The following is a 15,847-nucleotide window of genomic DNA, read 5'->3' as shown; positions in this document are numbered from 1 at the left end:
TTAGCCTCTTGGCCGGCCGAGGAAGATGAAGGAGCGCGCTGATGCCTGGACTAGCTGTTGGTTTCAGCGAGTTACCAGTTTGTCACGCAAAAGTTTAAAGTTTCTTCCAGCGTCCGCTGGCGAAACTGGCCACTTGATCCCTCAGTATTTGGGGGGGCATTTTGTGCCGATACTGAATATTTTAGAACTTTTAGCTTAGATTACCTCCACCCCTGCGTCTCCACTCATGCTCTGATCTCACTGGCTGTGATCTACCGTCTCTTCCAACAGTAGTGTTCTGACTACATATCCAAGAAGCCCCAAAATTACTCACAGGGAGCGTGAGAGCGCCCCTTTGTACAAGCCGCCAAAAAATCACTGTGACGTATACATCAATGGCACTCAAGTGTTGGCTCTTAAACGACGTATATACATCAATGGCACTCAATGAGTTAAAGATCAGTATTAACATGAAATCCCATCCTATAGTCACATAGACTACTGACTTAATTCAAGCTTCATTTTCTTCATTAAATGCAAAAACAACAGGCTACAGATTTATAAAGTCACGTCATTACTCTATAATTATGTTGATCTGGATAAATTCATTAAACTGTGATTACCTGTGATCGTTTTTATCTATCCCTGTGGTCTGCTGTCTGTGTGCAAGAGGGCATGATGATGACTCTGCTCACATTAATCCTTTTTATGTCCTTTTTCCTGGTCCGTATAAAAAACAATTAGATCCTTCACAGCTCAGCTTCCCGCTTAAAAGAGACAAAACTGTGTGCGGACTAATTTGGTAACAGATGTTTGAAAAAAAAAAAAAAACACAAGTTTAATGGGACTCTACTTAGTGTTTAGCATGCCTGTAACACTTCTCAGGTGTACACACGCTGTTTGAACATTGTGTGGTGCGTTCAAGAACATTATGTTACATTTGTTTTAATGAACAGACTTGAGAAACAGCCTAAAATGGCATTAAAGGAATCCCCTGATGTAAAACATCGACTTAAACTATTGAATCTGAGGTGGAGCCCTGTTTCTTTCTGACTTTTACTCTCAGCATCTCATTCCCTTTCACAGCCTAGCTGTTCTTACTATAATTTGCTTCTGAGCTGCTTGTGAACATTCACTTCCTTGCTCTTTGGGGCCCCTTGGTTGTGACGGGGCCCTACACAGTCGCTTATGCCTCGGACCGGCTCTGCATAGTTCAATATAAAGATTATTCACTTTTTAACATGCATTAAATCATTTTTTTTATTCCTGCAGAAATTGTAGCATCACTTTGTTGTTTTTTTCAATAGTTTTGCTCTCCAATATTTAGGAATCCCACGATTTGATTTTACACAAAAAATTATCCTTAGTTCAATACAATCAGTAATGTAAGTCTTATGAAGATGTTTGAATTTGTTCTTCTGTCAGGATCCATCTTTTGTGACACTCTGCTTAAGCATGATGTTGAGTGATGATCACTTTATGAACGACTGATTAACAACATGCTTTTCTCTGTGTTAGATGCAAAAAAGCTGCAAAGAGAACTTGAGGGTAAGATACAAAATGTTCTATTAAATGTTTGATAAGAAAACATACTGAACTAGAACAGCACTTGGAGAGCGCCTACCTGTACCATTAGCCCTATCTCCCAATAATACAGAATCCTTTAAAAAATTCCTGGATCCAGATGGTGATCCGGATCACTCCCAAAATCTAATCAGTTCTTCCTTATGCCATTTCTGACATTTCCTGAAAATTTCATCAAAATTTGTCCATAAATTTTTGAGTTATGTTGCTAACTAACTTACTAACTGACTAACTAACTAACCCTGCCAGTCACATAACCTCCTTGGTAGAGGTAAAAATAAACATAGTTCTCAAATGTGGATTATTTGTTTTGTTAACATGCAAAGCATGTCCGTTTTTTTGTTGTTATTTTTTCAAATTTCAGCAGAAATTGTAGCGTCACTTTGTTGTTTCTTCAACAGTTTTGCTCTACCAGATTTATGAAAACAAATATTTGATTTTACACAGAAAAATATCCTTAGTTAAATATTATCAGTAATGTAATATGAGTCATATTAAGATGTTTTGAGTTTGTTCTGCTGTCAGGATCCATCTTTGGTAACACTCTGCTTAAGCATGATTAATGTTTAATGATGATCACATTATGAATGACTGATTTACAACATGCTTTTCTTTGTCCAATACACAGATACTATGGAAGAGGGTAAGAAACTAAATGTGCTCTTAAGCATGTGAAAAGACAACATCTTAAGAAATAAATCATATTCTTCAACTGTGGTTTATGTAAATTTCAGAATTTAGATATTAGTTAATTTTTAACATGTATTTAGCAAAACCAACATAGTATAAAAAAAAAAAAACCAGACAATAATTCAGTTTGATCAGTTGATTTCTTTTTTATTTCAGCGGAAATATAGAGCTGCTTTGTTTTTAATTGTTTTTCTCTTCCAGATTTATTAGTCTAAATTATAAATTTTAAACATTAAGAAATCTTAATCAGATACAATCAGTGATTTTATAGAAGTCATATGAAGATGTTTGAGTTTGTTCCACTGTCACATTCCTATGGAGGTGACACTCTGCTTAAGCATGATTAATGTTTAATGATGATCACATTATGAATGACTGATTTACAACATGCTTTTTCTTTGTCTTATACACAGGAATGCAGCTAATAGAAAAATATGGTAAGATACAAAGTGTTCTCTTAAATGTTTGATATGAAAACATATTGAACCAGGGCTGCAAGCAGCACTGAAGGGTCCTCGCACCCCGGCGCAGGTCAGGGTGTGGCGCAACCACCAGTGTGTAGCAATAGTGGGGTGTAGGCAAACCCGTGCAGGTCACTGCAGCACTGAATACAGAATTTGTATTTTTGGAGGTGCAAATTGCATGTTACAGTAGGGGACGCTACTGCAAAACCATGAAATTAACATTGAAATTTGTAGAGAGGCAGACCTGATCATACATGTGAAATTTAAAGGCAGTCGGATGTTTCATTTGAGAGTTACAGACACTTCCTGTGTGAGGCACAGGATCAAAATGGCCACCATGGCCTCTGAGGCATCTGTTACTGAAAAATGTCCATGTTGGGACAACTATTTAGGAGTTCAGGTCAAAATCAGAGCATGATAGCTTCAACACAGTAAGAATAACAAAGAAATGACCCACTTCCTGTCCAATGGCGAAGGATCAAAATGGCCACTGTGGCATCTGTTACTGAAACATGTCAATGTTGGGACAGATATTGAAGCGTTGAAGTCAAATTCACAGAACGACATGGTCAACACACAAAGAAAATGCAGAAATTACCCATTTCGGTCACTTCCTGTTTGCAATAGAAAGCACCATGATGAGATGTTTTCATGTGGGCGTGTTCAGTGTGATACTGATGTGTTGCTATAAAAATTTGAAGAGCACAGAATGATCTCCCCAAAGTTAAATCCGCTTTCAGGGAATCATTTTCAAAAAAGAGGCCTTATTTTGAAATTTGGGGGAACTGGTGGACTTCCTGTTGGGATTTTGGCATCAGTCCAAGAGGCTTTTTTGTATCTCTGATGATCATCCATATGCAGAGTGAAAATCATAGGCCTAGGATGAATGGTGTAGGGAACTCAATTTTTTTGTGGTAACCCATAAATCACACATGAAAAATCAATGAAGTAAATGATGGAGTGGCAGAAGGGGGCGCTGTGACAAAGCTGTGATATTAATGTATGGATGTATTCAGGACCAATGCGTGATTATCCATGTGAAGTTTGGTGACGATGGGCATAAGCACTAAAAAGTTATAAGGCATTATTGTGTAATTTTTACTGTAAAAAACACAGCAGAAATAGTGTAAAATCGGGCCACTATTATGGCCCTGCCCCATGACGAAAACTCAAGCTTTTGATAACTTTTGATTTCCAGGGGATCTAGTTTATGTCAAAAAATTCTGGAGTCCATCAGATGAAATCCCTCGGACGAATTTGTTTAAATGCAAAATCTGTGCTTGTGCGAAAACGCCAAAATGTGACCAAAAACTGTTTATAGTTCGGTTCCTGTACATTTTAGAGGATGGCCATAATGTAATTTTTTTGTCTCATCATGATACATATGTGTACCAATGACTGATGTACAACATGCTTTTCTCTGTCTTACACACAGTAAAGCTGCAAAGAGAACTTGAAGGTAAGATTCAAAATGTTCTCTTAAATGTTTGATAAGAAAATAAATTGAAAAAAAAAAAACATAGTTCTCAAATGTGGATTATTCATTTTGTCAACATGCAAACATGCCTGTGTATTTTTCTTTTAAGTTCAGCAGAAATTGTAGCGTCACTTTATTGAGCTACCTTCTTCTTAGCTATAAAAACCATAACCACAATAAAAAATGTTGACAACATAGATTTATGATATATGTTTATAGTTGAATTTTTTTTCCAATTAGCTGTTTTAACTGATGGTTATAAACAACAGGATTTATTTATTGTTTTGTTATTCTTAGTTTTTATCTTGAAGGGGACTAAACATGAGGTGGATCCACTAAGTCAACCTCCTGATGTTGAAGGTAATGAAATGCTATTTAACCTATTCTGAAACATGTTTAAACTATGATAAAACTTGTTTCATTTAGAGCAAAATCCTCAACCAGTTATGTTACAATGAATTTTTTCTACCATTTGTTTCAGAAAAAACAGATACAGCCCAACATCTCAGCGATGGAGCTGGTGTGTAAAATGTTATTAAACCAAACATAAAAACAAAATGGTGTTCAAAATAGTTACAGAAGACTGATAGTAGAAAATCAAGTGTGTTTTAGTTACTGATTTCTGTATCATTACCATTTATTTATTTATTTATTTATTTTCAATCATTTTCTAGAGTTTAACCCTAAACAGTTTGGAAAAAAACATGGAAGAGTTTCCTGTTCTGGGAAATGTCTTAATATGTTTACTCAAGTTCTGTATGTCATTTAAGGCACTTCTACTCAAATGTGTCAGCTCCTCTTAATCTAAGAAGGAAATGTCCTTCTCTGCATTATTTTTCAACTTATTTACTACTTCAAGCTTTTTAAGCTTGAAGCTAGTTCTAACATCCAGTAAAGACATTTAGCTTTTGTCATCCAGGCTGGGGTGGGACAGACATCGTGGCTTCAGGTGTTAAAGGTGTTTTAAAATTCTTACTTGTTATTGTGTTGTTTTATTTAATAGAGACTGAGTCAGTGACTCCAGAAACTTCCAACCAGAGCCTGGCAGAAGCTGCAGCCTCTAACACTGACCAGGAAACTGGTGAGTTCAACCGTATGTTATCCAAAAGAATAAAACATGGTCACTTTTTTATCCTAAAAATCAATGTACTTTTATATTTCATCAATTTTATAGAGCTCACATCTGTAGAGGTTCATAACCCACCAGCCTCTGGATGTCTGGATACCAACACAGACTCTGGTAAGTAATATTTAACATACTTGTCATTCTCTGTTATTTCTCTCACAGTTTCTAATGACCAAAAGAATAATGTTTTGTCTTTGGTGTGTTGCAGTTGATTCATTTTCTGCCCAAAACACAAGTAAAAGGCCCAAGAATTAGTTTGAAAATAATCATCACTTTCTCATCCCTGTTTCCAACTCTATCCACTGTCCTCCTCTCTAAATAGTGGCATAAAAAGCCCCCAAAATAAATCTTAGAAATACAGGACAACACAATAACATTTCACTAGTTTATTTGGCTCGCATCATCAGAGCATTTGAGCAAATGCTTGTGCAGAAACAAGGAAGCGTTTGTTTTGTGATGTGAGCCAGATAAACTAGGGAAATGTTTTTGTTTTGTCCTCCATAACTTGGATTTTGAGATGTCCTGTCTTTTCTGAAACTTTTGAACATTTGAGCTTGAACTTAGCGCTCCACTGATGGTTTGTGCGGTCTTAAAAATAATAAGCACAGAAAGTAAAAAAGGAAGATGTGTGAAACTAAGAAACTTTATCACTTTGTTTGGTTTTAATTGTGGTTTGAGCTGTATTTAAATAAAATCAGTTCCTTGTTCTGCTTTTATTAAAACATCCTTTACTTTGTCATTCAACACAGAAATCTTCATTGATGCCAGACAAACCAGAAACCAACAGTGAGCCATCAGCTGATGAACAGAGAGCAGATGATGGAGGAGATGTTGACTAAATGTGGGCGTACTCGTCTTCTTTCCTGTTTGATAAAACCTCAAAAATCACGTTGGTAGAGACTTCTGTTAAATTTTTTCATCTGACCATCTATTCCCTCTGAACTATCTCTTCATTTTATACGGGTTAAAGTGACTGTTCCAACACTTGAATGGTGCAATAGAACTCTGAAATCTTGCGACGTCTTCAAACTTGAATGGTTGTCAGGGGCTAATTACCATAATATCTGGTATATGCAGTGATGTGCACATGGGGGTCGCCCCCCCCCTCGTGGCCCAAACGTGCGCTAAAGTGACCTCTTGGGAGCCAAAATGCGTGTTAAAGTGCCCTCTTTGGAGCCAAAACACACGCTTAAGTGCCCTCACACTAAACTGCCCTCTTGGGTGGAAAAAACACACTAAACTGCCCTCTTGGGTGGTAAAAACATGTGCTTAAGTGCCCTCCCGGTTGGCAAAACTCAGCTGCTCTCTTGGGTGAAGAAAACACACTAAACTCCAGAAGACCATTTGGACCAAGAAATACTATGAAACATTACTGTTGCAATGACTTTTATGTTGGGCCCTTTTTTGATCTATATTGAGCCAGAACTATATCTCACAGAACCAGTTTGGATTATCTGGTGCTAATATGGTGTTAAAATGCACTAGAATACAGGAAATGGCATCTACTTCATTGAAAATGTTCTGGGGCAAGACCCCCAGACCCCTTAGAGATTTATTTATTTATTTCTGTGTGTTCTTCACAGTCCAACGCTGATCCTAGCTTCAAATTAACTTGAGTAGTCTGTCTAGTTAGTCTGTTTTAAGGCTACAGACTGTGCCATTTGTGTAACATATAAACATGTCTAAAGTGCCCTCGAAAACACACAAAACTTAGTGCTCTCTTCAGTGGCGAGAATGCGCTATATGTGCCCTTTTTGTTCTTTTCGCCCCTGCCCTTGAAAAAGTCTGGGCACGCCAATGGATGTCAGAGACACTTTAATTCATCTGAAACACTGGCTGCCTGCTTTCTATCAGTGCAGCTAGTATACCTGTATGAAGTGCTGAGACATGCCTTTCTCTCCATCATTATCCTGGTTTCAGCAGTTTCTTTTGCACCAAAGCCAGTCATTTAAGTCACTTGCAGATTACAAAGCTTATTTAGATATTTCATGTAGAGCTGCAGCTGTATTTTTTGAAAAAAAATAAATAAATAAAAAAATAGAAAAGTAGGTATGAATATCCATAATATCATTTCCCTCCAGTAATTTCATTGAACTATTGATGGATTTTTCCACAGTTTGTTTTCACGGTCTTTGAATGCAAAAAAGACGAGAATTCCTGAGATGATAGGAATGTTTTTACTTTTTAGATTGAGAACATTTTTACATGCTTACATGCCAAAGAAAAGAAAAATATAGCTTTAAATATATTGTTAAAAAATGACCTTTTTTGACCTAATAAAAAAAAAATCTTGTTAATTGTCCATCAAACTAAAAAAAAAAAAAAAAACAAGCATGTGCTCTTTAAAAGGGATCCTCTGCTGTAGTTCCTCTTGTTGCCTCTGGGGGGCCTCATACAGCTGCTGCCTGCAATCATAAAATGAATTCTACTGGAGGATGAATGTTTCTGATGTTTTAATCATTGAATTATCTCGGTGTGAATATTATGAGTTTAAGTGCAAGTACAATATTTTCTAAATACTCATCTGAACAGCATGAAGCTCTAAAACTTAAGCAGTAAAACACACATAGCCACTTAAAACCAACACTGAAAATGCTAGACATTGAAGTTGAAAATGATCAACCTGATTAATTGGAGAATTCATTGATGTTTGCTTTCAGATCTTTCTGGAGCTTTTTCAGCTCCTGCATCATCTATAAAACTACTGAATATGAAATAATATGAATGTTATGAAGATGAATGTCATATATGGATGTGCAACTCAACGATACATAGAAATGATTACTCTGGTACTCCATACACTTGTTTTTCTGCAGTATTGTGAGACTCAAAATTCACCCACATAGAAGTGACTCCAAAATAGTCTGCCATGGATTTGGGACTCAGGAGAGTTGTGACCTAAATGTATAAAACATCTCATTAGTTCATGTAAATCTATGAATCATTTCCAAACATGGACAGAAGACTGAATCCAGAAGCACAGAGAGTGAGTGTGTAGGTTCAGGTAGTCACTGAGATTATAACACCACAAAAGTGACACTGATGTACTGTGAGTCCTCTGCCATACAGTATGTTCACTCTAGTGAATGTTGAAAATAACTCAATCCAATCATTATTTCTTACAGCTGGATGTTTTTATGTACAGTTAAAGATGTGAATGTTAACTTAAAAGGGCCCATACATGTGTGAAAGCTGTGCTTGGATGTTTATGGATAAAATGTATTAAAAAAGAAAACCAAAAGAGGAAATGTGTTTAATTTTTTGCAGTTATTTCATTGTTGTTTTGTTTTTGAAATGTTAGAACTTTTATAGTTTGAGGACTTTATTTTGCGGAGATTTAAAATCTGCTGCGGTCCTGCTGCCTGCTCCGCCCCTTTTCTTGCCTCTTCCTTCTCCTCTTGTCCTGACTTGACTTTAGTGATGGGAATTTCAGTTCTTTTAAGTGATCAGGTCATTTGGCTCAGCAAGAAGAGTTGGCCCTTTTTGCTTCCAAGTAGCTCTACATTTGGGTCCCAGACTGACTTGATTTGACCTGCCAAAATTGACAATGTCATGCAATGTTGTATGACATGACATCGTTTGACATATTAATTATATCAATCTTGGTATTTTACTCCTATAGTGCTTTTTTATTTATAAATAGTTTTGCAATTCATTTTTGAAATAGATTGTTCTCAAAAACAACATTGAGGGTCAGATGAAATTAGCTTCTTTGCTGAGCTGTATGACGCACCTGAAATGCATCAATGTTACACCATTATGCTTGTGTCCCTTGAACATGTTTAGCCTGAGTAGTGTGGAGAAAAGGTTGTCCATACTATTCAATCACATAACACATACAAAAGTATATAAAAAAAATATTATAGTAAACAGTAAGACCGATAATAAACGGTTCTCAATCAGGATCTGAATTTTAAGGTTGATGTAAATGAGTCAGCTCTTTAAACCGGATCGTTCACAAATGACCCATCACTGCTGTGTCAAACAACAGTTGAATTTCACGTCTTGTGTACTTTTTAAAGAAGTTCCTGCTACCTGTAATTAGTAAAAATATTCAGAAAAGAGTGGTCCACGTAGCTTTTGTGTTGGTGTATCCCATGAAAAAGATGTGGCACGCGCTCAAACAGTTGGGATTATCTTACGTCTTCCTGTTGTTTTTTTCTGTGTCACCCAACGACGGTAAGTGTTGAAATGCTACTGAATATAACAATTGTTTAGTAGATTTGAAAATCTGTTTTCTGGGTTGATACTACTAGTGTAGTCTACAACACACAGGTATACACCCTATACTCACTACAAAATGTTTATGATTTCCATATGCCCACTTAATGCATGAGGATACGTTATTTAAAAGATAAAAAAGTTTTAAAAGATAATTTTGTGACAGCTTTCACATATTGGTTAATTTATTAAATCAGTAAAACTCAACCCGCAGCGCTCGAGGTGCATGTGGCTCTTTGGCGACCTGTTGCGTCTCTTGTAAGGCTTACTTTAAAAAAATCCTTCCGAAATCCTGAAACTGTCAACAGAAAAGACTCATTGCAACAAGTCATATCAAAAAATCAAATTCTACACAAAGAAGACAGACTTTAGCTTCCAAATTCAAATGAAAACTTCTATATTGTTGACATCGAATGCGCCCTGGACGGAGGACCATGTGTAAAAGAGCGCAAAGGAAGTCCGCTGATGGCGCGTCTCTTCAGTAAGTTCATTCATAGAGGTGTGCTGTCTTGTGTTCTAACTGAAGCTTCTAATGCCCTCATTTTAACAAATCTCCTCAGTCACTCCCTGCCGATGCTCTCCCATACTCACATTTGATGATGACTTTTGCCATGTGCATCATCATCATCAAGCCAAACACACACAGATTACATCTTAAAATAATGTAAAATTGAGTAAAACTTGTCCAAACTTGGGTGTTTTATTTGATCTTAAAGGTACTAATGATAAATACTGTCAAAAGGGCAGAAACAGAAAATTAAAGCAACAAACTGGCAGAGCAGAACGATTTGTGAGGGGGAGCTGCAGGTGTGAGGCAGGGCTGGTTTTAGCCATTTGGAGGCCCAGGGCAAAGACCAATATGGGGACCCTCCCCCTTTAGCTAAAAGCAATAACAATGAGAGGAAAAAAATAGAAAGCACAACTTTAAGTTCACGGAGTCACAGAACTACAGTAAATGTCAAAATATGAAATATAAATACCCAAACACACACCCATGATTCATCAGCTCTTTGAAAACCTTCTCATAGCTCTAAGTCAGCACATGAAATTTTAAAAGACTTTAGTCCAGATGAAACTTACATAAATAAAAACATATTCTTATTATCTGTGAAATATCCTTTCTTCTGACACTAAGACAATTTTATATAGCCTATTGCACCCCCTTAACAACACAGTAATCCACCAATTCACTGTTTCATTTCAACTATGGATAGATTGATCATCCTATGCCCGGTTTTGGATGGTGGCTCTCGCAGAAGTATTTTTAAGACAATGTCGCTCCCGGGTAGAATAATGTTGAGTACCGCTGCATTAAATTAACCCAGTCTGTGTTCACATGACTTTTGGACCTCTAAGGCCTTGTTTATTAACATACACAGTTTGAATGCCAGCAAAATTTACGTTCAGACCTGATCCCAATGCACCCCCCTAACTTGGTTCTTTTAGTAGATCTCACATGGTCATTCTGGTTAAAGAAAACGGCTGCAGGTGCTCTTGAAATGTCTGTAATTAATCATTTCACAATGTGTTTGTAACCCTATGTTTCTGACACTGTTTTGGCATTATGGTATGTAAATCCCGTGGACAGTGGATAAGTTCATCAGTCAGAGGTGGAGCCATGGGGGGGCTTGCAGGGTCTATGCCCATAATGTTTTCTCAAAAGCCCTTTAAGGCAAATCTTTAAGTTTGGTTAAAGTATGTTATTGCTGAGTATTATGACTGATGAATGTAAAAAGAAATATCTTGGATGATGATAAACAGATTAGCCCTACTGATGATTAATAGTAAAGTTAAATGTTACCTAGGAGCAGTTTACTATTATACTGATATTACAGTAGCATTAGTGTGATTACTCTGATAGGGGATCAATAAAAAAATTAATCTTATTTCATATTATCTTATTCGGCATAATTTCATTTTTGATTTCCTTAATGTTGCGCGTTAAGTTTAGAATAGCAGTTTCAAAATTGTTGTTTAATGTTTATCTACATTATTTCATTAAAACTACTGAAATTGTAATTTCGAGTAGGGCGCCAAAATAGCTAGAGCTGGTGTTCTGACATATTTCCCTACCCATCAAAAATTGCTGCCTTGTGGTTCTGCGTATGCGTTCTACGCCATCTGCGTCACGCCCGGAAGGGTTAGGGTTAGGGTTAGGGTAGTCCATAGGGGTAGTCGATAGGTAGCAAAATCTGACAAGGGTAGAGCCGTTTGGGAGCCAAAAGAGCCGACTCTTCCTGCCAAGCCATATGACTACATATGAAAAAGAGCCAAAATACCCATCACTGAAGGCAGGAGGAGAGGAGGAGGAAGTAATGGCTGGAGGTACAAGAGCTGTCTTGCGTAGGGCCCCTCCTTCTGGAACTTGGTCCCATTTCCACACAAGACCTCTAGATCTCAGTCAGCCTGGGCTACACACACACTGTATACGAGGTACTGAGATTCCATGTTGTCGAGCAAGAGGGTAACTTAAGGCCCACTGACCTTGAATTTTAATGTAAAACCTCTAAAATCTAAGCAGTTTATCCCTGAGTCAGACTGGATTTTTGGACAAAACATGAAGAACACTGAACTCTTTATATAGTTGTTGCAAGCCAGGGTTGTAAAGTATGCCTAATTATTGTGCTCTGACCTTTACCCCCTTAAATTGAACAAATTAGTCCTTGAGATGAAGTGGATCTTAGTGCAAAGTTTTAAGAAAATTCCAAAAAGCATTCTAGAGATGTTGCAATCACAAGCAAGGAGAAAACCTCGGGTCAAAATCAGAGTGGATATTTGTCAGCAGTTACAAAAAAACAATTCTGAAAGCATTCTTAAACTTTAAAATTCACCAGAATGTAAATCATAAACAGAAAATACAAAAGTCTCCTGTATGGTTGAGCTAGAAGATAAGTCTCAAAATTCAGATCAGTCCTTAGGGGAATGTGATTGTTTTAATCTAACTTTACAGTATAGAGAAAAAATTAAAATATATTAAGTGTTAAGTATGTGTTTATTTTCTGCAAACTAAATTTTGTCCCAAGGACTCTGTCAGAAGTAGACATACATCTAAGTTTTTACATCTCTGCAAAACAAAGTCTTCAAACTATAAAAGTTTTAACATTTCAAAAACAAAATAACAATAAAAAAAATTGCAAAAGGTAAGACACATTTTCACTTTTGATTTCATTGTTTAATAGATTTTCTCCATAAACATCCACGCACAGTTTTCATGCATATATGGGTCCCTTTCAGTAAACATGGTCTTTAATAACATAAAAACATCCAGCTGTAAGAAATAATGATTGGATTCAGTTATTTCCAACATTCACTAGAGTGAACATACTGTATGGCAGAGGATTCACAGTACATCAGTGTCACTTCTGTGCTGTTATAATCTCAGTGACTACCTGAACCTACACACTCACTCTCTGTGCTTCTGGATTCAGTCTTCTGTCCATGTTTGGAAATGATTCATAGATTTACATGAACTAATGAGATGTTTTATACATTTAGGTCACAACTCTCCTGAGTCCCAAATCCATGGCAGACTATTTTGGAGTCACTTCTATGTGGGTGAATTGTGTGTCTCACAATACTGCAGAAAAACAAGTGTATGGAGTACCAGAGTAATCATTTCTATGTATCGTTGAGTTGCACATCCATATATGACATTCATCTTCATAACATTCATATTATTTCATATTCAGTAGTTTTATAGATGATGCAGGAGCTGAAAAAGCTCCAGAAAGATCTGAAAACAAACATCAATTAATTCTTCAATTAATCAGATTGCTAATTTTTTTAACTTGGACGTCTAGCATTTCTAGTGTTGGTTTAAAGTGGCTATGTGTGTTTTACTGCTTAATTTTTGGAGCTTAATGCTGTTGAGATGAGTATTTAGCAAATACTGTATAGAAATAGTGTGCAGTTTGGATTTGGGATACAAGAAGCTTGAATAAGTAACATTTTACAAACAAGTAAAAATCCTACAAACTAATGCATGTACAGAATACTGACATATATAAAAACAGCATTGCAAGTGAAAATAAAAGCAAGTTAACTTATGAATAAGAAAATATGTTTGTATAAACATTGAATAACAACAATTCAAACTGCAATAGAAAAATGAAGCTGCAGCTTTACATAAAATATCTAAATAAGCTTTGTAATCTACAAGTGACTTAAATGACTGGCTTTGGTGCAAAAGAAACTGCTGAAACCAGGACAATGATGGAGAGAAAGGCATGTCTCAACACTTTTACAGGTATGCTAGCTGCACTGATATAAAGGAGGTAGACAGTGCTTCAGATGAATAAAAAAGTGTCTCATATAACAGACTTTACAGTAATTAGCACCTGACAACCATTCAAGTTTGAAGATGTCACATGATTTCAGAGTTCTTTTGCACCATTCAAGTGTTGGAACAGTCACTTTAAACCCGAATTTCCATATACAGCGTGCATGCCGCGAAAACTGGCGAATCGTACTGCGGAGCACTTCGCTTCTCTCTAGTCTATCAGAGCATTTCCATAGCCGGTACTCTACAGACAGCGGCACGTGCCTGGAGCGCCACTCCACTCCGCTTCGCTTCGTTTCAGATACGCTGCAGGTCTATTTCAGCGCTGACCGCTACCAAACCTTGCAAATTCACTAACGTTCAGAAAGCACCATAACCTGACACACCAGATGGATTTGTTTCACACATTCATCTGGGAAAGCTTCAATAGGAAACGTTTGAGAAAAGGCAGAGGATTTGAAAAAAACTCAAGAGTGTGGTTGGATGAACCTTCTGCCTGTCACATCTCTACGGGCCAATATGAGCAACAAAACACGTGACGTAGCTGCTATCGAGCTGCGCGTGCACAGCTACGGGGAATAATGCGAAACATGGCGACTATAGACATATAACTACTCGACTTTTTAAAAGAAAACAGCTCACTGCTGTTCTTTGTTCTTTAACGGAGAAATGTTGTCAAGTTCTTTTAAAACTGGTGCTTTAGCAACAGCCACGCTAATCTCTTCCTCCATAACTTTTTTTGTTTTTTTTAAGATTTGTTTTTGGGCCTTTTCATGCCTTTATTTGATATAGCAAGGACAGTGGATAGACTTGGAAACAGGGAACAGAGTGGGGAGGGACATGCTGTGAGGGGCCACAGGCCGGATTTGAACCCGGGCTGCCCGCGTACATGGGTAGCGCTTTAAACCACTCAACCATCTGCGCTCCCTCTCTCTCCATAACTGCACCAGATCTTCCTGCTGCTTGTTTACGTCACGACACTGCTGCGCCAGAAAGTACTGCCCCTCGTCGCTGATTGGTCCTGTCACTTTCTAACCGGGCCCAAACGGTTCAGATGGGAGCTTTGCAAGATGGATACACCAGTGAAAAACGAGGAAACGGGCGTATCCATCTGCTTTGCAAGGTTAAAAGCACCAACCATGAAAGTCACAAGCGCAGAACATCAGGTTCTTTCAAAATAAAACACAATGCACGGACTACCAATCGTAAATCATCACTTTATCAACATTACGTCTCATCCTGCTGCGAGAGCAAAGGGTCACAGAGAGGTCAGTGGGTCACAGAGCTTCAATGGCATCATTGATGAGGAAAAGTTAACTTTTGGGAATATTTAGCCAAAGAATTTTGCATAAAACCACAGATCCTTGAAGCAAACATTAACCTTTTAACTTCCTAATGTACTCACTCAATAGAGGAAGCAATAATATCATGGACCTACACTGGAAAGGATGATGAATTAACCCCAAAAGGTAAAATAGTGACATGCTGTTGACATGCTATTCCTGCGTGAACTCGCTTGCTGCGTGAACGTGCTGATAAGGGCTTATGCGCCGTGGGGCAGCGCTCTAGACTCACTTCCAGTGGGCAAGGTCGCTCGCCTTTGGGTCGGAACAAACCCACGGCACTTCGGTGCGTGGCACGCACGCTGTACATGGAAATGTAAAGAGCTAGTTCATAGGGAATAAATGGTCAGATTAAAAAAATGCCTAAAAATTTTTGTGTTTGGTCATTATTGGAAGAATCTAAGGAAATTTAAACACTGAAAAATAGTCTCTTTACTTTGGTTGTGCTCAGATTTCAGGATTTATGGCACCAAAATGGATCATCGCTATTATTGGAAATTTCACGAAAATTCTCCCAGAACGTCACGTTTTGGCATCAAAAATGGCAGCACAGATTTTCGTCTCTAAAAATATATAATCTAAACCCTGAAAGAATATAAGACAGTTGCATAGAAGTACACAGCGTTCCATATTATAATGCCATTGATATTTTTCTCTTATTTTCCTAAATATTAATGCAAATGA

The 15,847-nt window shown here is 37.4% G+C and overlaps 1 protein-coding gene across 1 annotated transcript in view; it reads right to left on the bottom strand.

The window, feature by feature from the left end:
- LOC121506194 overlaps positions 1–15,847 on the bottom strand; it is a 177,463-nt gene that overhangs the window by 104,486 nt on the left and 57,130 nt on the right. The gene's annotated exons all lie outside the window — the stretch shown is intronic.

Source organism: Cheilinus undulatus, linkage group 24 (assembly GCF_018320785.1).
Source record: "Cheilinus undulatus linkage group 24, ASM1832078v1, whole genome shotgun sequence".
NCBI classification, from domain to species: Eukaryota; Metazoa; Chordata; class Actinopteri; order Labriformes; family Labridae; genus Cheilinus; species Cheilinus undulatus.
This window is presented reverse-complemented; position numbering and strand designations above follow the sequence as displayed.